This window comes from Sus scrofa, chromosome 1 (assembly GCF_054392235.1).
Source record: "Sus scrofa isolate SSC_HxYL_T2T_F1_AM1 chromosome 1, Sscrofa_HxYL_maternal_Yorkshire_Landrace_v2.0, whole genome shotgun sequence".
Taxonomy (NCBI): Eukaryota; Metazoa; Chordata; class Mammalia; order Artiodactyla; family Suidae; genus Sus; species Sus scrofa.
In genome coordinates, this window is record NC_139383.1 from 12,028,887 (window position 1) to 12,050,371 (window position 21,485).

Sequence of the window (21,485 nt, forward strand, 5' to 3'; positions counted from 1 at the left end):
CAGAGATAAATGTCTAACTCAAGATTAAAAGCCACTCTGGGGCATCAATCCCCTCCAATATATCAGAAAGTTGCTATTTCTTTTTTTCTTTTCTTTTTTTTTTTTTTTAGGGCCACACCTGTGGCATATGGAAGTTCTCAGGCTAGGGGTTGACTTGGAGCTGTAGCTGCCCACCTACACCTCAGCCACAGAAACGCTGGATCCAAGCCACATCTGCAGCCTACACTGCAGCTCAAAGCAACACCGGATCCTTAACCCATTGAGTGAAGCCAGGGATTGAACCCACATCCTCATGGATACTAACTGGGTTCTTAACCCTCTGAGCCACAACAAGAACTCCAGAAAGTTGTTACTTCTTCTGCTTTCAAGTTGTAGATTAATCTGCCGCATCCTAACAAGTCTCATTCTCCTTTCTGAATCATTGAGACTTCACATGTGGCTGTGCAACTTGTAACTCCTATATTGTAATGAGATCACAGCTAAAAGGGTAATGCACATATAATTTATTGTCCATGGAAGAACACTTTCAAGAGTGAAAAGAAGCACTGTGAGTAATGACACTGGGACAACAACTGGCATAAACCGAGGTTCTCTGGGGCAAACCAGGACATATGGTCATGCTAATTTTAAGACAGGTGACAAAGAGTCTCAGCTTCGCCAAAATGGATTCCACCTCTATAACTTGGACTTAAAACAAACAAGACTGGAGCAGTTCGGAGGAAAAGTTAAATGTGACAAGGGCACAGTGGCGGCCTCTTCTATTTCAGGCTATACTCTCAGAGGCAAAAATGCTACAAGGTGGGAAGACTGCCCGATTCTAAAAGAACTACTACAATACTGCTTAAAAGTAAAACGTGCATTGATTGGAAGTATAAAATATTTTTTTAGGGAATTAAATGGCAAGATTCCCAGCCCTTTCACTTTATACTTTTCTCAGTAACCAGGTGAGATTCCTGGTCCAGAACCTTTTAGCCAGAAATTTATCTACGCAGTCCCCACCAAGGTTAAATTATTAGGAAGATAAAAAGTCAGGAGAATGGGACTCAACCGTGTTAGTTACTAATAGAAAACTTTTGAGTAGAAACACATTTTCCAAAGTGCTTTTCTATTTATACTCAGTAGGCCTAGTCTTTCAGTAGTTACTTTGCTTTATAGGCATAACTGCTACTTAGGGGAATAAATTCTACCCAAACCCATTACACCTCAAATTTTTACTTTTTTTTTTTTAAACTCATTTATTTCAATTATTAAAGTGGTATTTCTCTTACTGGAAAAATAGAGTGAAACAAGTGGAATATAGTGGACAATCATGCAAGATGAATTTTAGCTAATATTTGGACGAACAAAGTTTTATTGTTATTGTCACAAAGTTTTACCGTCACGTCCCTGGGCAAAGGATACAACTTATGTGCCCCAGAATAGAGATTCTGACTCAATAATAACACCTGAAGGAAAGTTTGAATACAAAGCCAATGCTGTTCTTTGATTCATGCTTTTAAGAGCAAATTTTTTAAAAAGTGAGATATAGCTGATATACAAATTTTTACTGATAGGAAGTTTTGGCTTCAGGGAAGAATAGTTATCATTATACCACATAAAACTACCTTGAGATTTCTATCATACTTGTTTTGGAAAACCAGAAAAAAATTGGAAAAAAATGGTAAACAATGCAAAAGATGCTGATTTTAAAAAGTGTGTAAATATACACGGTATCTTCATATCTATCTTATCGATGCCCCTTGCGTCATTTTCTCACTTTTATAGGTTTCTATGTAAGAAGAGGTGAATAAATTTATATGCTTTTTGAGAAAACAACCTCTTTACTGACAACTAATTTTACTAATTTTTCTAGAAAGGTTACCTATCTTGGTTATCCACGGAAACATTTTAGAACCTCAACTTTTCTATTCCCATATTCCTTAATAAGGGGAACATGTAAAGGGAAGTGAATAAAAGATCTTTTTACTTCCGTGTGAAAAATAATAAATATGAACACCCCAGCCAGGCCATTTAATTTCACTTCAACAAATATTTACTGAGACCTAAGCATGGTCTAGCATTTTGCTAAGCACCAGAGATAAAAAGTTGTGTACCAGTAATATCTTATGTTAACTAAAATAATCTCATGAATATCAATAACCGAACTGGAAAAAGTTGGCTCCGTGGTTTCCCAGACTAATAACACAATAATCAGTGAAAATTACCTAGCAAATAATCACTGGATATAAATTACCCAGGAATTATGAGCAAATACCTCTGACGATGAAAAATATTATGACTAAAAGTTATCGACACATTCACATGGTAGAATTTCTACACTTGCTCTGCTCAATAATTTGCAAAATCTCTCCATCATTTCTGTCAAGAATGATTCCTTACTTAAGAACCCACATATAAATGGGTCCTGCAAAAATGATATAAAATATATATTTTGACTATAATTTCTTTCTCTTTTTCTTTTTTTTTGGGGGGGGGGCGGGGGGCATGGCATACAGCCACTGGGAACTCAGTTCCCAGACCAGGGATTGAACCCAAGCTGCAGGGGTGAAAGTGCTGAATCCTAACCACTGGACCACCAGGGAACTCCCTTGACTTTCATTTCTTCACTAGACTTCAACATTTAGCAAATTCAGATTTGCAGCCCTTAATGGTGATAGTTTGAGTTTATATTGGACTTTTGTATTGAATTGCATTTGAGTTTTCCAATTCCCCTTAGCCCAAAAATATTATCAAAAGATACTTAACAAAACTGGACCTTTTTCATCATTGTTCATTCAAGAATTTTCATCATTGTTCACTATTCACCCTTTTCATCATGTTCAATCATTCCTTATTTAAAAGACACTGAATGCCAATGCCTTCGACTTAAAATTTTTAAAAGATGTGATTTTCTCATATATTTAAAATAGGTTGCCAAAACCCAAATGTAATTATGGAAGCAATTTTCCAAATGTCACATGCAGCTGTCAAAAACAGCTTAAAAAATAAGAAAGATGACAAAGGCGAGGACTCACAGGACACAGCGCACACATAAGCTCTCAGGAGCTTTTAACTGGGCCAAAGAGACAGAATATCTGGGGAAAAGTGGGCCCACCTGGTGAAAGCTGCTCAGGGTACATGTGAGTTTTAAATCCCTATAACTCAAATCTCCTTGCAAATTCCCTTACAGCAAATTCAATCTTTAATCACTAGGAAAAAATGGACCATTCTCTAGACTAGAACTCACCAGGCAGGTACTAAGCATCTCAGTGACTAGAACATGACGTTCCTTTAGTTTGTCAAACTTCATCTGGAATAAAAATAGACTCTACATTTCACAGTCAACCAACTGTCATCTTTCTAAAATCTCTGCAGTTAAGAACACGGCAGAAGTGAAATCAGATGGAGAAGATAGTTGTGTGTGAGAGCTGAAAGAAAATGAAAATAACTTTAAACATAATTGGATTGATAAAATATTTTTCAACAGTGGATTTCCACTCTTTAACTGGCTGTACCTCATTGAAAAGCCGTGCAGAGTGAATAAATAAAGGCTGGGCACAGACCCACGAGTCTGTAGACTTTTCTCTAGGTTGTCACTTGTAATGCTGCCTATGAATTCATCTGTCTCAAGCTAATCTGTACAAATGTGAGGAGAGAACCTAAATACTTCCGAAGGGATCAAAGTATGCTATTTTCATTAGCAAGATCAAATATTAGTTGAGGCATATAAAGTCAACAAACTCTAATTCTGAAAAGAAACATGACAGAGCACAGAATGTGAACACACAGGACACAGGGCTGACCAGAAACTCACATAATAGGGAAGGAGAAGAAAAGCTGTCAGTGCTTCTCTGTCATTAACTGCAAAACATTCTGATCCCAATCCTGCAGAGCAGATGTTAAGAATGCAGGATTTATCATCAGATGCCCCTGCGTCAGAACCCACCTTTTGCCCAAATTAGCTATATAACTCGGGCTAAATTGCTATTTGATCTGTGAAGTGAAAGAAATAACATTCTCACAGGATAAATGATTTACGTAAAAGGTCCAGTAGAGCAGGTGCTCAGCAGAGAATAATCGTGACCATCATTCTACACTAACGCTGACAACCACGCACGGCTCGAAAAAGCGCACAAAGTGCTTATTCCAAGACTCCCCAGTTCTGCGAACAAGGAGGGAGGAGGAAAGGGAGTGAGACATCTTTTCTAGGTGTCTAGAAAAGTCCAAGGACACAAGGTGAAATTCCTACACAGTCTAGGACTTGAAGCCTTCAGCCAACATCTTGGCTCACCTGTGATTCTAGGTTCTAATTCATTAGGGATGCAAGATAAAATGCAGGATGCCCAGTTAAGTTTGAATTGCAGTCATCCTGTACCCATACTAAAAAAAAAATCATTCATTGCTTATCTGAAATTCAAATTCAACTGGGTTTCCTGTATTTTTATTTGCAAAACCCAGCAACTATCCCTCTTTTAGCATCTCTCTTTTCTCTGCACTTAATTCACTTAATGCGAGCCTGAGGGAATTCGACTTGCTCTTCAATTCCCAGAGAGGAGACTATAGTTGCCACAGCATCATTCATTTACAAAAGCTTTTCTAAGTTTCCCCAAACTTCCAAGGAATTTTTTACCTGGTGATGTCACCGGATGCTCATTCTAAATAACTGGTATGGGCACTCCTGCTTTACAGAGCAGGAAACCATGGCAGAGGGACAGCCACCATCATCTTACGGCTGCTGCTAACCCAGGCCCATTATAATCCTCTGCACGTGATCAGAGTCCACGCAGCTTCCCTCCACCAAGAGAATTTGAAAAAAAATTTACTTTGCAACATGAAACAAAGCATGTTAAACATGCTTTTCAAACTCCCTCCTATTCTGCCCAGTGTGACAAACCCAAATTCTTACTCCAGTGCCTTCCGGTGCTAATTTTCTCTGATCTATGACCTGTAAAGTTGCTAAGTCCCAAGGCCCAGCAGTTCAAGAATCTCAAATGGAACTAGGATCTCCAGATGCAGCCTCGCAGCCTGCTATTCCTCGACTTCATCCTGCAAGACAAACTCCATTACACTAAAGGCATCTGGGGTGCCCTAGAACTTGTCAGAGCCTGTCACTCTAACCACATGGCTTGTCACCTGCAGTATCTCACTGCCATCAAAGTCAGACTCCAGGTGACGTGTGAGGGGCTGGTGGAGAGCTGACTCACCGTGTCCTTCCCAGTCACCTATGTCACTGGAACCAGTTCTTCGAAGCCCACTTGGCTTCCCTCTGCTCACAGCGACCTCCCTTTTCTCTGTAGAAGCTTGCCTCCATCTCTGCTTTTTCAGACTCAAGGAATATTCTTTTTTTTTTTTTTTTCTTTTCTGTCTTTTTGGCTTTTAGGGCCACACCAGAGGCATATGGAGCTTCCCAGGCTAGGGGTCGAATCGAAGCTGTAGCCACTGGCCTACGCCACAGCCACAGCAATGCGGGATCTGAGCTGAGTCTGCGACCTATACCACAGCTCATGGAAAGGCCAGATCCTTAACCCACTGAGTGAGGCCAGGGATCGAACCTGCGTCCTCATGGATGCCAGTCGGGTTCATTAACCACCGAGCCATGAGGGGAACTCCTCAAGGAATATTCTTACTGCGGTGTGCGTGCAGTTTTTCTTGCTGGGTTTTTTATCTGATTTCTTGAATGGCTGCCTTTTTTCTTTCTACCTTCCTGCATGCTTATGAACAATAATGCTATTTTTGAATTAATAGGACGAGACGGCAGAGGCTGTAGCTTTTACTGGCTTTATCCCATGTCCAGCACAGTATCACACATCTTGTAAAATGTATGCTTTGCTGAAAGCCAAGCGCTGCTAAAAAAGAGAGGGAGATTTTAAATCTAAAGACACTCCCCCGCTTCATTTCCAGGCATGTTATAGGACACTTTCTCTTAAGGATGAGTATTGACAAGGAGGGCCTGGTACTTCTAACGTCTGTAGTCTTAAAATTTTTTTCTCTAGAACCTAGATAATAATGAAAATAATAATAGCTACCATGAATTAAGTGCTCACGATGTGCCAGTCCTATTCTAAATGCCATGTGCAACTATTAAGTGCCATTATTATTATTTTTTTTTTTCTTTTTAGCTATTTCTTGGGCCGCTCCTGCGGCATATGGAGGTTCCCAGGCTAGGGGTCCAATCGGAGCTGTAGCCACCGGCCTACGCCAGAGCCACAGCAACACGGGATCCGAGCCGCGTCTGCAACCTACACCACAGCTCACGGCAACGCCGGATCGCTAACCCACTGAGCAAGGGCAGGGACCGAACCCGCAACCTCATGGTTCCTAGTCGGATGCGTTAACCACTGCGCCACGACGGGAACTCCTTAAGTGCCATTATAAATCCTCTGGTACAGATGACATTGTCCTGATACCCTGATTTAAAATTCTTTAGCTAAGGAGTTCCTGCAATGGCACAGCAGGTTAAGGATCTGGCATTGCCATAGCTGTGGCATAGGTCACAAAAACAGCAGCTGAAATGTGATTATATGCTCCATAAGAAAAATTCCATGGCGAAAATATTGGATCAAAGAAAAAACCCACTGAATAAATATGAGAACAACTTTAAAGGAAAAAAAGGAGAAAGCTTACATCATTAGAAATGATATACACCTCTGGTTCCTTGATATAGAGGTCCCTAATGGAGGATTAATTAGAGAAAACAGAATAACTCCATTTTGATCCTCAGGGAGCCGTCAAGAACAGAAAAAGGTCCAAGAATTTAGCTATCATATCACAGCACGGGTTCTACTAAGAAGAAAATGAGGGCGTGTAATAAGAGCAGCTTGCGCGTTTACTGTGTTCTAGGTACATGCTATTCTAAGTACGTCACACCTACTAACTTAATTACTGCATACTGCAGGTGCTCTTGCCACCCCCACTATCCAGACGGGGAAACTGAGGTGCAGAGGGGGTAACTACAAGATAACCTGAGAACCAGTAAGTGGTGGATTCGAACCCAGGTAAGGTAACCGCCCTCCAGGATCCACGCTGTTAACCACTGCATTATACACTGACTGTGGACAACCAGAATGGTAGCACTAAAGGAACCTATAAAAGCATCTAGAACACTCTCCTCAGGTCCTGTAAACTGAGGCTCAATGACACTGGTCTGGAGAAGTGGTCCTTGGTTCCCAGTGGCTTGCTCCTCTCACAATGTTCCTTATCACCTTTACAATCACCTGAAAAGTACTCGGAGCACGACACAGGCTACAGAGTTTGTTATCTGGTAACCAGCATCTGCCTAGTTCTTGGATACATCTCTGTTACCATCAGCAGATGCATCGGTGGAGAGCCCTTTAAAAATAATACTCTCCTTCGAAATGCTTTGTTTACCTACTCAGAGAATGAAACACTCTGTAATACGAACACCATGATGGTGCAAAGGAATGCGCAGTACTACCAAGTAAAATTCCATACTGCTAAGGAGCAGATGACTGTCCGGAAAAGAACCGCTTTGAGACTATGTTCCGTTAGCAAATTAAATGCTAAAACAGATGTTGAGTCTGATGACTATTAAAGTTCTTTCAAACCCTGAGAGTCTATGGTTTTGTGAAATCATAACTTTGGGTGCTTTTTTGACCCCCTTGTTCAAGGATCAATTTACTTGACTTCAAAAATGCCTTAATATGCTTTGTTAGATACCAGTCACATACATGCCCCCGAGCAGCTGATGGGAAGGGGTGTCACGACTCCACCAAACAGCATCAGGATATGCTCCCTTTAGGTGGAAAAACAAGCGACTGTCACTTAGACGACAGGCAAGTGACTTTGTTAAGGGGAGAGGAGGAATGTGGTTAAGTTCCCAGAAAGACTAAGGATGACTATAGTCCTAGGATAACCAGCTCACCGGGCAGCACTGGGTCGCCTTTCACAGGTGCACAGTGACCTCTACTGGTGCCAATAGAGAATCTCAAAATGCCACTTTCTCCATAAGGGAATTTTCAGAGGTAAGATTAAGAATATTTATTCTTTTGGACCTTTGAAAATTCCTAATTAAAATACAGATTTCCTCCTCTACTAACATTAAACAGTCCAATTACAACAGACCACATATAACATATCACAGACTGGAAATAACTAAATAGTATTTTAATTTTAAAAAATCAATCCTGCTGGTGACAGCAAAAATACAGTTACGTGCCATGGCATTAAGGCTATTCTTTAAAAATAACCTTTTGGAAAATACCTCTAATACACCCAAAAGTCGCCAAAGTCACCAATTATACAACAAGAATTATATAGTTAAAGTTCTCACAATGCACTCAGACTTTTGGTTGTCAAATATTATGTGGCCGACATTCTCAAGAATATTACGCTTTCTTGTTTCCAAAATAATACTTAAAGCTTTGGATTTTATCTTTTAAATATCTAAGGTTATCAGAAATAAAATTAGTTGTAGACAGGTTTATTATTTATAAAATCTTCCAGGGGCAAATTTTACTACAAGTGAAAAAATGCCAAAAAATGCAGTTGACTCTTGAACAAGACAGTTTGAACTGCACAGGTCCACTTATACATGGAGTTTTCATGGCTTTTTTTTCAATAGTAAATACTACAGGACTACAAGATTTGAGGTTGGCTGAGTCCCTGGATATGGAACCGTGGCGGCCAACTATAAACGACTGTAAGTTATATGTAGGGAGGGTTTGCACACCTAACCTCCACTTGTTTGGGGGTCAATTTACTTGACCTCAGAGATGCCTTAATATGCTTCATTGCATAACAGTCACATACACGCAATTATGATTGAAACACTATACAACTTCAAAGTATGAATTTTTAAAAATCAATAGGAATATTTTTAATTCTTGTAGGCTGAAATAATTTCCTTGAAACTTCATTTCCATAAATTTCCATCACAGTAAATGAAGTAGGAAAGAATTCAAAATGCTACTTTTCAGTGATAAATAAACCAAATTTTATTCCAACAATAGGGAAATACAGCTTCTCTGCTTTGCTCTTTCTTCTTCTTCTTCTTCTTTTTTTTTTAAATCTTTTTAGGGCCACACCTGCAGCATATGGAAGTTCCCAGCCTAAGGGTCTGTCTAACAGGAGCTGTAGCTGCTGGCCTACACCACAGCCACAGCAACAAGAAATCCGAGCCACATCTGCAACCAACACTACAGCTCACGGCAACACCAGATCCTTAACCCAATGGGCAGGGCCAGGGATCGAACCTGCATCCTCATGTGGATACTAGTTGAGTTGGTTACCACTGAGCTATGATGGGAACTCCCTTTAAAATATATATACATATATATTCTTTCTTTTTAACCAAGCATAATAAAGAGTTGAGGACTGGTGAGTTAGTTGGCTTTTGCACAAAATACATATACAGATTATAGGTAGATTTATTTTTCAGGAAATGTTATTTATAAATTACAATGAGGTATCATCTCACACAGGTCAGAATGGCCATCATCACAATTCTACAAATAACAAATGCTGGAGAGGGTGTGCAGAAAAGGGAACCCTCCTACACTGTTGGTGGGAATGTAAGTTGGTACGGCCACTAAAAAGAACAATACAGAGATTCCTTATAAAACTAAAAACAGAGTTATCATCTGATCCTGCAATCTGGAACTCCTGGGCATATATCCAGGAAAAACTACAATCCAAAAAGATGCATGCACCCCAATGTTCCTTGCAGCACTATTTACAATAGCCAAGACATGGAAGCAACCGGAATGTCCACTGACAGAGGAATGGATACAGAAGATGTGGTACGTATACACAATGGAATATTACTCAGGCATAAAAAAGAATGAAATAATACCATTTGCAGCAACACAGATGGACCTAGAGATTATCATACTAAGTTTATGATAAAACTGAATCACTTTGCTGTACACCTGAAGCTAACATAACATTGTGAATTAACTATCATTCAATTTTTTTATTTTTATTTTTATTTTTTCCCCTCCCCCTAATTCAATTTTTTTAAATGGTTTAAAAAAAATGTTACTTAGTGCTTAAATAAGAGTAATGAGTCAGGAAAAATGAAGCTATTCCTATTTAACTTTGATAACAAGTATTTAAATATTTCTATAAACATTTCCTTTTCATTATTTCAACTTATTAATTTATCAAGTATTTGTTGTCCTCCATGTAAGGCATTATCAAGAATATCTCTTGAGGAACCAGCAGCGAGTAGGGAAAATAGTATTGCTATACAAGTAACTATAAGGATATATTTATTTTATTTATTTATTTTATTTTATTTTATTTTATTTATTTATTTATTTATTTATTTTTTTGGTCTTCTTAGGCCCGCACCCGCAGCATATAGAGGTTCCCAGGCCCTGGAGCTGTAGCCACCGGCCTACGCCAGAGCCACGGCAGCACCAGATCCGAGCTGTGTCTGCACAGCTCACGGCAATGCTGGATCTGTAACCCACTGAGCGAGGCCAGGGATCGAACCCGCAACCTCTTGGTTCCTAGTCGGATTCCTTGCTGCGCCACGCCACGACAGGAACTCCCGAGGATATATTTTAAATAACCCTTAAAATATGAAGTTTTCTCTAAAAAGCTATCTAAGGTTTTGTACAATTGCACAGCCCCACCACATACAGCAGAATCTAGAGCCACTTGAAGAGCCTGCTTCTCAGACCAGCAAATCTCTTCTCTCTCGCCTCTTTTTCAGGGGTTGAGATGAAGGAAGCTATTTTTCTGGTCCGAGGTCTTCCCATATATACAGCTGCTCAAGCAATTACCACCACATAACTCTCCTCTGTTCAATCAGTCCTATCCGCAAAAACATGTCCTAGAATTAAGTGGATTAAGTGGACATGCAGTTTTTAGTGGAGAAGGATTGAGACGTGAAGACCCATCGTGAGTCCATCAGAGCCTCTCCTCTCAGCCCACAGGATAATGCCTGACTCACATCAGGATAACATACGACACCACGAAAGCGATTTCCTAAAAGTGGACTTTAATGCCCTGAAAGAATCGACAGCTTTAAAACTATAAACATCACGCCACCAAATTCTACGCAAGCCTATGTGAATACTGACGTCTAGACAGTTCTCTAAAAGAGCATGTCCCCAAAAGCAGTGACGTCATTGAAAATGCTTACTGGGTATGAGAGAGAAAAACAGGAAACACCTTAAATATTCCTTAGCAGAGGACTGAAACGTCCTTTAAAACTGCTGAGACCAAGTACAAGAGAAAAACAGGAGGAGACGACGGCATTGTTCCACAGAAGACGGGTTCACTAAATTATGGGTAACTGCACAGTGGAATATTATGGATGTATTAAAAAGAATGGCATGCCTTTTTTAAAAAGTGTACTTTATTTATTTATTTGGTTGCACCTGGAGCACGCAGAAGTTCCCAGGCCAGGGATTTAACCTGCATCACAGCAGTGACAACAAAAGTGACTGTGCTACGTCGTATGAAGTTCTACTCTAAGTGGCCTCTCTGAGCCGGGAGGATAGAAGGAAGGAGGCTCTGATGGAACATCAAGGATGCCCCTCAGATGTGTGAACGCTGATGGCTCCCTCAGTTCTGATAAGGGGAGATTTTGCTCTCTATAAAAATGTATGCATGACAGGGACAGTTTACTGGGGGTGGGGTAGGAAGAATAACTTTGTTTTAATTCTTGAAGGGTTCCGGATTGAATTAATTTAAAAATTGATTGAGGAAAGCAAAAAAGAAAGCTAGGAAAAGGTAAACTCCACGTACTTCACAGTATCACCTGAGTCCAACAATGTATCTTACAGATTAAATTCCCAATGTATCTGTGTGTGTGGGATTTACAGGCTCGCACCTCACAAGTTATGCAGAAATAGTTCCCGTGGTGGTTCAGCGGGACTACTATCCCTGAGGACTGCTATCCATGAGGATGCGGGTTTGATCCCTGGCCCCACTCAGTGGGTTAAGGATCAGGTGTTGCTGCAAGCTGTGGCATAGGTGGCAGACTCTGCTCTGATCCTGTGTTGCTGTGGCTGTGGTATAGGCTGGCAGCTGCAGCTCCAACTCGACCCCTAGCCTGGGAACTTCCATATGCTATAAGTGCAGCTCTTTAAAAAAAAAAAAGGAGGAGGAAAAAAGAAGAAGAAGAAGAAGAAGAAGAAGAAAGCAAATCTTTCACTGAGTCCTGATTGACCTTAAAAAATAATTTTATCAGCAATGAGAATAATTTTACAATGAAGATATTTTTGTGGCTGTAATTTTCAGAGTCAATTCACTTATCCACTTTCAGATTTATTACCTTGGGGAACTAAAACTGTAACTTTCATCTTCTGGAAAAGCTGATCATCAAATGATTAACAAATTTGCCCCTCCTGGGTATTTATCAGAGTCAAAATCCTACAGCCAGTTAAATCATCTGGCAATGGCAAAATTCTCTTGGCACTTACGAAATGACAGGAATGTTAATAACTCTCCAAATTAAGTCCTTTAAAATTTAAAAAAAAACCCTTTAAATTAAAAAACTATAGAGTATTCTGCAGGGGGTACACCAGCACCACAAACAGGAAATAATAAAGTGAACTGACAATCCTGAGACATGAGGACTTATCCTTCAAAAGAGTTTAAAATATTTTATATTCAGCTAAAAGTTTCCATGCTTCCAGGACCAAACTGAAATGAAGACATTACCATTCCTGAGTTTCATAGCAGAGACTCCAGGATCCTCTACTTAACAACCAACAGCAAATGTAACTTTACAGCAGATTTAAAGATCAAAAGAGCTTTAGAAAATCTGAAAATTAATTTTTGCGGTAACGATTGACTATTTTTCGTTTCTTTTTTTTTTTCCCTTTAGTTCTCAGGCTAGGAGTTCAATCGGAGCTGTAGCTGCCATCCTATACCACAGCCACAGCAACACAGGATCCTGCTGTGTCTGCGACCTACGCCACAGCTCATGGATCCTTAACCCACTGAGCTAGGCCAAGGATTGAACCCACATCCTCATGGATACTAGCTGGGTTCATTACTTCTGAGCCGCAAAGGGAACTCCAACTTTTTTTTTTTTCCAACTGTACAGTGCTGTGTCATAAGCACTTAATTTTTTGATAACTGATTGGATTTCAGAATCCTACTTTCTGACTGGAAACTGACTTATTAGGCCTTTAATGGAGAGGCTCTAACACGCAACTTGATGGGATCTACTTAGCTGCTTATTCCTCATTTAAATATACAACCAAGCTGCAAAATAACTGCTGTACTGTCGGCATTAAACTAACTATCCTATACAGTTTGATGTACAGTGAATCTGCATGGATTATGATGGACTCTTGAAACACTGTTAACTACGAGATCCTTTTTCCTATCTTAACACACACATTTTTAGGCTAATGGAAAACAATCCAAATTAAAAATTAACACAGGAGATATACAGAAGAAAAGGGGGGCAGAGGTTCAGGGACAAATGGGCCTTGTTGAAAGGTTTTCCTTAGGAAAAAAGAATGCACACTTGCCTCTTAGATGATAACTAATTTGCTGCAAATGCAAAGTGCGTTATTGCTGCTTGTATGTATCTTCCTCGATATTGTGCTAGGGTTTTACAGGTTAATTAGAACACGAAAGATAAACTGCTTCCTTCCTGCCGTTGCCCTTCTCACATTACAAATAAGATCCTAGTCCAGGATGACTGTCAGCATGGACACAGGAGAAAGAAATATTTTCAGTTTCAATGCTATCGGGACACCAGAATATAGTAGCCTGCTCTATGTCACAGTCCTGGGGAAGAAGCATTTCTGGTTCTGTTCCTCAACCCACCTAAAATGAATAAAAGAAATCCATTCATCTTAATGCTATTTCTTTAGTACTTATTTCTCAGTCAAGTAAGTAATAAAATGTCTGTAGTTTAAATTTATTCATATTTATACTTTCTAAAGGTTGATAAAACTAAAGGGGAGCCAAGTGCAAAAAAAGGCAGCTATAATAAGGTCAACTGAATTTTTACCCAGCAAACTCCCTTTGTCTCCCTCCACCCCAGACAGGCTAAGTTACTCCTAACTTCGGGGACAGCGTTTGGAATTCCTGTTTTAACTTTAAAACAAAACAAAACAAAACTCTGGCAACATAAGTTACTAGATACTAGAATTTAAAAACTCATGTTCAGTGGTTAATATGACACACTCTCAGTTGGAGACTAATAATTACAGGGGATTTGAAATGAACAGTCCAGCAAGTAGAAGAGGAATCATTCAACTCCAGATATTGGTAAAAGACACTGTTATACAAAAGCAACTTGATGTAACAATATATATATATATATATTTTTTTGTCTTTTTGCTATTTCTTGGGCCACTCCTGCAGCATATGGAGGTTTCCAGGCTAGGGGTCTAATCAGATCTGTAACCGCTGGCCTACATCAGAGCCACAGCAACTCAGGATGCGAGCCTCATCTGCGACCTACACCACAGCTCACGGCAACACCCGGATCCTTATTAACCCACTGAGCAAGGCCAGGGATCGAACCTGCAACCTCATGGTTCCTAGTTGGATTCCTTAACCACTGTGCCACGACGGGAACTCAGATGTAACGATATTTGACAAACTAAATACAAACACGGGACAGGCTGCTCACATGAAAAAGTATTCAACCCTTCCAAGAAACTGCTTGCACTCTAGGAAAAACTGCCATCCTGGGCCAGGAGATTAACGTTCCTTTAGGTTCCACCTGAGCATAGGCTTCCATGTATAACCTGGTGTACTGGAAAATGTTCCACAAAGAAATAAACTAATATGAAGGAAGTGAAATCGAAGACGACTACCTGCTAGTATAAATCCATAGAAAGTTGCAATGCCTTCATCAGTGGTTCTCAAAATTCAGTATATGCCTTCAGGACACTTGGATTACTGGTAAAAGAGGCAGGTTCCCCCAGCTACTCCCAAAGCTTTTAGCTAGGTTTTAGGAGGGGCTCGGTCTGCATTTTAAACAAACCCCATGTGTCTTCTAATTCGGGTTACCCTAGGGCCACCCTGAGAAACACTGATCTTAAAAAGTGAGATATCCTTGTATCTCCACTGGGCGGTGTGACCCATCCGAAATTCCCTGCCATTTTATCATGAACCTCCAACGAAAATTTGCTAAGGAAATCTGTTTACAAAATTCCTATTAAAGTGAATTTGTTGTTGTTGTTGTTTTTAATCACAAACATAATGAGTAACAGCTAACGGCCATGAGAAAAAAAAGTGAAGAAAAAAAAAAAAAAAAAAGGAAGGTAACAATATACTTAAAACTCTGCCTCGGACCAGACTTATGTGTCACATAAAAGCGTACACTATCCCCACAAGGTCACCGGGGAGCAAACCCACCTGTCTCTCCACTGTCCACCACCATCCCCCTGAGCTACAGAAAACCACCAAAGTAACCTCTCCGAAGATACCAAGGCATCCGACCATTTTTCAGTTTGAGAATCTACACTGAGTCGTTCCCCACCACCCCTATGATGAAATATGAACGTCTCAGCTGCTGAGGCTTAAGATTCTGTGAAAACTGGTCTCACTTAACCAACCAAACCATACGTCACCTTGCTCCTAAAGTGACCTTGCTGGCTCTGGTCAGAGGGGTCTTACATCAGCCTCTAAAGGGTTGACTCCCATAACTGCAGCCTCCACTGCATCTCTTTTCTGATTAGCTGCGGCATTTCACACCTTCACCAAATCAGGAAGCACGATATTATATTTAGTCTTGTGTTTGATACACTGTTCGGCAGTATTCAACGCCCAACCTTCCTCTAATAACTTTTCAAGTCCTTGAAGGCAGTAACACAGCAAGAATTTCTTGCTATCTCCATCCCAACCCCACTCAGCTCCCACTCAAAATCCTAGTTATAAAGAATTAGCTTGATAATAGCTCCCACAATGTATGTATTTATTACCAAATTATATCTGAATGAAAACTTGCAAATTAATTTTATTAAATATTCGAATAGCCATCATACATTAAGCACTATTCCCAGGCACTGGGGCTTCAGTCTTTGTCTTCAATTCTCTCTCATGAGTCTTTTTTTTTTTTGGCTGCACCTGCGGCATGTGGAAGTCCCCAGGTCAGGGATTGAACTTGCCCCACAGTAGTGACCAGAGCCAGTGCAGTGACAACCCTGGACCCTAAATCTACTGTGCTACAAGGGAATTCCTCTCTTATTTAAGTGCTTAAAACAAAAATTATTTTCCCCTGCTACCAGCAATACACAAAGCCCTACAATACGTCTTTATTACAGACTCTGAGTTTCTACTTGTACAAGCTACTGACACTGATATTATAACAAAGATGAGAAGCTAATGCATCATTTCCCCTCAAGAACAAAAGCACTGAATCTTTTATTTTATCATACTATCCTCTTGTGATTTTTTTTTTTTTTTTTTGCTTTTTAGGCCACACCCACAATACATGGAGGTTCCCAGGCTAGGGGTCCAATCGGAGCTACAGCTGCCAGCCTACACCACAGCTCACGGTATGCCAGATCCTTAACCCACTGAGCGAGGCCAGGGATCGAACCAGAAACCTTGTGGTTCCTAATCGGATTGGTTTCTGCTGTGCCACAACGGATACTCCTCTTGTGATGAATTTAAGGTATGGAATTCATTTCCTGTGTGCCCTATTCAGTACCTGGTACACATGATCATGAGATGCTAGCTGTTAATAACGTTGACTCTAAAAGCTCCAAACTGAAGATACATACCACCTGTCATCATTAAAGATTCCTCTCTCTGATTATCTTTTCCTGAATTAATAAAAAGGATCAGTCTATAAACATGGCTAGTAGAGACTACTGAAGGAGGAACGACTCTCATTAGAGTTGGTATTTTTTTCTTGCCCAACCCACAGCATGCAGAAGTTCCCGGGCCAGGGATTGAACCTGGGCATAGCTGTAACTAGAGCCACAGCAGTGACAATGCTGGATCCTTAACCTGCTGAGCCATGAGGGAACTCCAGACTTGATATTTATTTATCATCTTTAAACTGTGGTAAAATACATACAACATAAAATTTTACCATTTTAATGACATTTATTTTTATATTAAAAAAATAGTTGAAATAATACTGTAATACTGATTAAAATGTGGGATTCTTTCCTACAAAAAGAAAACTGCTATAGGTAACATCTGAATTTGCAAACTAGTGCTAGCAAGTACCTTTTTCACATTATAAATACCGCTACTGCTGACAAAAAAAAAAAAATTCAAATACGCTATTAATGGTTAAGTCACCTCTAAATATTTCAGGTAGTAAAATACTAAATAATTATACTTCCTAGATTTCCTGAATTTTCTTAAAATTCACAAATGGTTTCTAATAACAACAGAAGATAATCTTATTATTATTTTTTATTTTTTTGGCCCTGCCCGAGGAAAACAGAAGTTCCTGAGCCAGGGATCCATGTAGAACTCTGGATAAGGAGGGCCAACTATAAGTTACAGGAACTTTTTTTTTTTTTTTTTGCTTTTGCTTTTTAGGGCTGCACCCATGGCATATGGAGGTTCCCAGGCTAGGGGTCCAATCAGAGCTACAGCTGCTGGCCTACACCAGAGCCACAGCAATGCCAGATCCGAGCCGCGTCTGTGACCTACACCACAGCTCATGGAAACGCCAGATCCTTAACCCACTGAGCAAGGCTAGGGCTTGAACCCACAACCTCATGGTTCCTAGCCGGATTCAATTCCACTGTGCTACAAGGGGAACTCTGTTATAGGTAGATTTTTGACTGTATGGAACCTCCTAGCTGTTCAAGAGTCAAAACACACACACACAATTTTTTTAAAACTGCCACTTCCATCTGTTACCATGAGTAAAAGTCATAATCGCTCTAAATTTTGTTGTTTAAAGATACAGCCCGTGATCTTCATGGTGCTCTCAAACTCTAAATCCAAGTTGTTTCCCAAAACATTACGGGGTTATTTGCTTTCTCTTCAGCTCTTATCTGATTTCCAACCTTTCGGAATAATTCCTACGTTACATTTACTAGCTAGAGTAGATATCGCTCTGTATTGTAGAGAATATGGCTTTGTGTTATGAAGTACACAGTAAACTGAACAAGGCAACAATAGTCCATATTTTGAAATAAACTCAGTATTTACTTACATATCTGTAAATCCAATTTGTTTTTATTGCAACAAATCAGGCAATAAGGAACATCACCTTTTGGGCTATAGAATTTTTTAAAATTATTTATTTATTTACTTATTTATTTTGTCTTTTTGCCTTTTCTAGGGCTGCTCCTGCGGCATATGGAGGTTCCCTGGCTAGGGGTCGAATCGGAGCTGCAGCCGCCGGCCTACACCACAGCCACAGCAACTTGGGATCCGAGCCGCGTCTGCAACCTACACCACAGCTCAGAGCAGCACGGGATCCTCAACCCACTGTGCAAGGCCAGGGATCGAAGCCACGACCTCATGGTTCCCAGTCGGATTCATTTACCACTGCGCCACGATGGGAACTCCGGAATTTTTTTTTAAAAGGTTGCTCTGGGAAGATCGGACAGGCACACAGGGGGAGATCTGGGATGAATTACAGGTAGGTTCCTGAGAAACCAGTCCAGAACCTGTGTGTAACCTAACACTTCTACTCACTGTAAATTTGCTAGGAGCAGTCACATAGAAAACCTTTTAGATCTTTTTGTTATTTTTGCTGATTTAGTCACGATTATTTGTCAGTATGTTTGTTAGTGTGTCTGCCACTATCAGTAACAATGCAGACGTACATGGCAATTGCAGTAAGAAAATCCTAAATGAATACTGTCTGTATTTGGAAGACACATGCTGAGTTGCTTAGAAAAAAACAAATGGCAAGTATGAGACATAAAACACTGACGAAGAAAGAGATTAAAGTAGTCTACTGAATGTATTTAACCTAATCAAATGTAATCTTTCATCAGAAACAGCATTTTAAAGAAGTCTAAATGTCATTTAAAAACTTGAAAACTGCTAAAGCATTATAACTCTTTAAAGGAAAATAATCAAAGGTGATGGATTTTTTTTAATTTTTAATATAGTAGGAGAGAGAGAATTTTGAATTATAAAACTGATTAGATAAACAGTCCACTTTCCGGGTCCTATATGATCAGCAGTGGCTGTTTTTTTGTTCGTTTGTTTGTCTTCTGAGGCTGCACTTGTAGGGTGTAGAAGTTCCAGGGCCAGGGATCGAACCAGAGTCACAGCACGGATAACACTGAATCCTTAACCACTAGGCCGCCAGGGAACTCGTAGCAGTCGCTGTTCCAGAACAGTGCTACAAAATCGAACTTTTCAGAAGGCTTCTACATCTGTGTTGTCCAGTTTGGTAGCTACAACCACACGTGGCTACTGAGCATTTTGAAGTGTGGGTGATTGTGACTGACAAAAGAGAATTTTGAATTTTAAATAATTTAAACAGCCACATGTGACTAAGTAGTTCCTTATTGGACAGTGCAGATTTTTGAATGATGATGAGAGGCAACATGTTTTGCAAAGTTTGACTTCTAAGACTTTAAAGGGCCTTCTTCAAATCCATGAGGGCTCTGAATATTTTATTTCTTTCTTTCTTATTTATTTATTTAACTTTAAACATTTTTGTCCTTGGTCTTTTTAGGGCCGCTCGCGCAGAATACGGAGGTTCCCAGGTTAGGGATCGAATCAGAGATGCGTCTGTGACCTACACCACAGCTCATGGCAATGTTGGATCCTTAACCCATGGAGCAAGGCCAGGGATTGAACCGCGTCCTCATGGATACTAGTTGGGGTCTTAACCAGTGAGCCACAATAGGAACTACAGGGCTATGAATACTTAAAAAAATAAAATAAAAAGGAAGGAAGAAGGGAAGCAGAGCCCACAAAACCAGAAAGAAAGACTCTCTATAGGTGCAGCCTCGGGGTAGTAGCTATGGCTTCCTGAGCAGCCAGGCCATTTGAGGCACTGCACGAAGCACTGTTCGGGTACTTTCATTTAATCCTCAGAACAAGTCTTCCAGATAGATATATTATCGTCATTTTATTGAGGCTCAGGGGGTTAATTTGCTGAAATAAAAATGCATCTTCTATCTGAAATCTGGCAACAAGTGAATGCCCTTCCTCTATGTTTCAGCTGCAGCCTTTATATCTATCCTTCCGTTGCTGCAATGCACACATCACACGGAAATACAGTTCACTGGCTGTTTCCCACTTAAAAGGTAGACTCTCTGGAGGCAGAGACTGTGCTCCGTCAGCTCTTTACTATTTTACTCAACTACCTGCTACCATCAACTTTATCAAAGTACTTGAAATATATATATATATATGTATGTATATATTCTTCAATAAGTATGTGCTGAATTTACTATGATTTTGTTTTTCTGTTCCAATGACAAATCCACATGCTACCATGCTTTCTCCAATGCCTATATCTCAAACATCTTTTATGTGAGTTTTAGAATCACATTTAAATCTTACCATTTAAAGTCTTGTCAATAGTTTCAAAGACTCTGGCAAGAAACTTGGAACTTTACATGGCTGATCAAAACAACTAACTTTGAGCTATTGCATTTTTTTTTTCAGACTCATTCATCAAAACAAAACAAAAAAATCAGAATTCCCATGTTTTTGGAAATTAAGTTACAACAACTTTAAAACTGCAACTGACACCGTACATCTATCACACACAAGTTGTGTCATAAAACACCATTCACTCTTATATGTTCATCTTAAAGCAGAGCTGAGGCTTACGGCTTACAGTAATTTAAAGTCTTGATAGTTCCCAATCCTTCCAACTCATTGATCTATGACTACTTTTTTTACCTTTTCATACTTTACTAAACCAGATTCACTCCAATGGGCACACTGCCAGTATCCACTGGGTAAAGTGAGGCCAGCATAAACTCTGGGATCTCTCCTCCCCAGTCAGAAAGGGCCGAAGGAAATCTAGGAATTTATGCCCTCCATCCAAATCCACAGTCCCACCTCTGATCTCCAGATGTAATGAAATTCCATCTATAGACAAAATAGGAATATTCACATGAGAAACACACTCAAGGCCCTTGTTTACAAACATTATCAGAGATGGTATCCTATAAAATTCTTAAACACACCGAGAAGCGCTTCCAGTTAAAATATGATCTCCCCTTCCTTTTCAGAAACAAGTATTACACAGGGCCTCTGCTAACTGTGAGAACTATATGAGAAATATAGGCTTTTTTTCTTTTTCAGCTGTACTACAGTATATGGAAGTTCCCAGGCCGGGGTTTGAACCTACGCCACCACAGAGACAACACAGGATCATTAACCCTCGTGCCACAGCAGGAACACCAAGAGAAATACAATTTTTTGGCCATGCCTGCAGCATGGGTAAGTTCCCAGACCTGGGATGGAACTTGAGCCACAGCAGTGACAATGCCGACTCTTTAACCACTAGGCTATGAGGGAACTCTGGGAAATATTATTTTAAAAAATTTTTTCCCCAAAATACAATTTTAAAGAACATGTAACACATTATCAAATTTACCCTTGCCTTAAATTTCCATTTTACTTTTTTCTTACCATTAAGCCTATTTATAAAAGTAGTTATT

At 39.9% G+C, this 21,485-nt stretch overlaps 1 protein-coding gene and 1 long non-coding RNA gene across 12 annotated transcripts in view; one reads left to right on the forward strand and one right to left on the reverse strand.

Moving 5' to 3' along the window:
* The window catches only part of SCAF8 (SR-related CTD associated factor 8), a 233,395-nt gene that overhangs the window by 110,934 nt on the left and 100,976 nt on the right, over positions 1–21,485 (reverse strand). The gene's annotated exons all lie outside the window — the stretch shown is intronic.
* LOC146405928 (uncharacterized) lies at positions 2,442–9,042 on the forward strand. Its single transcript, XR_014844318.1, has 2 exons — positions 2,442–6,064; positions 6,344–9,042. It is a non-coding gene; the product is annotated as an uncharacterized LOC146405928 (long non-coding RNA).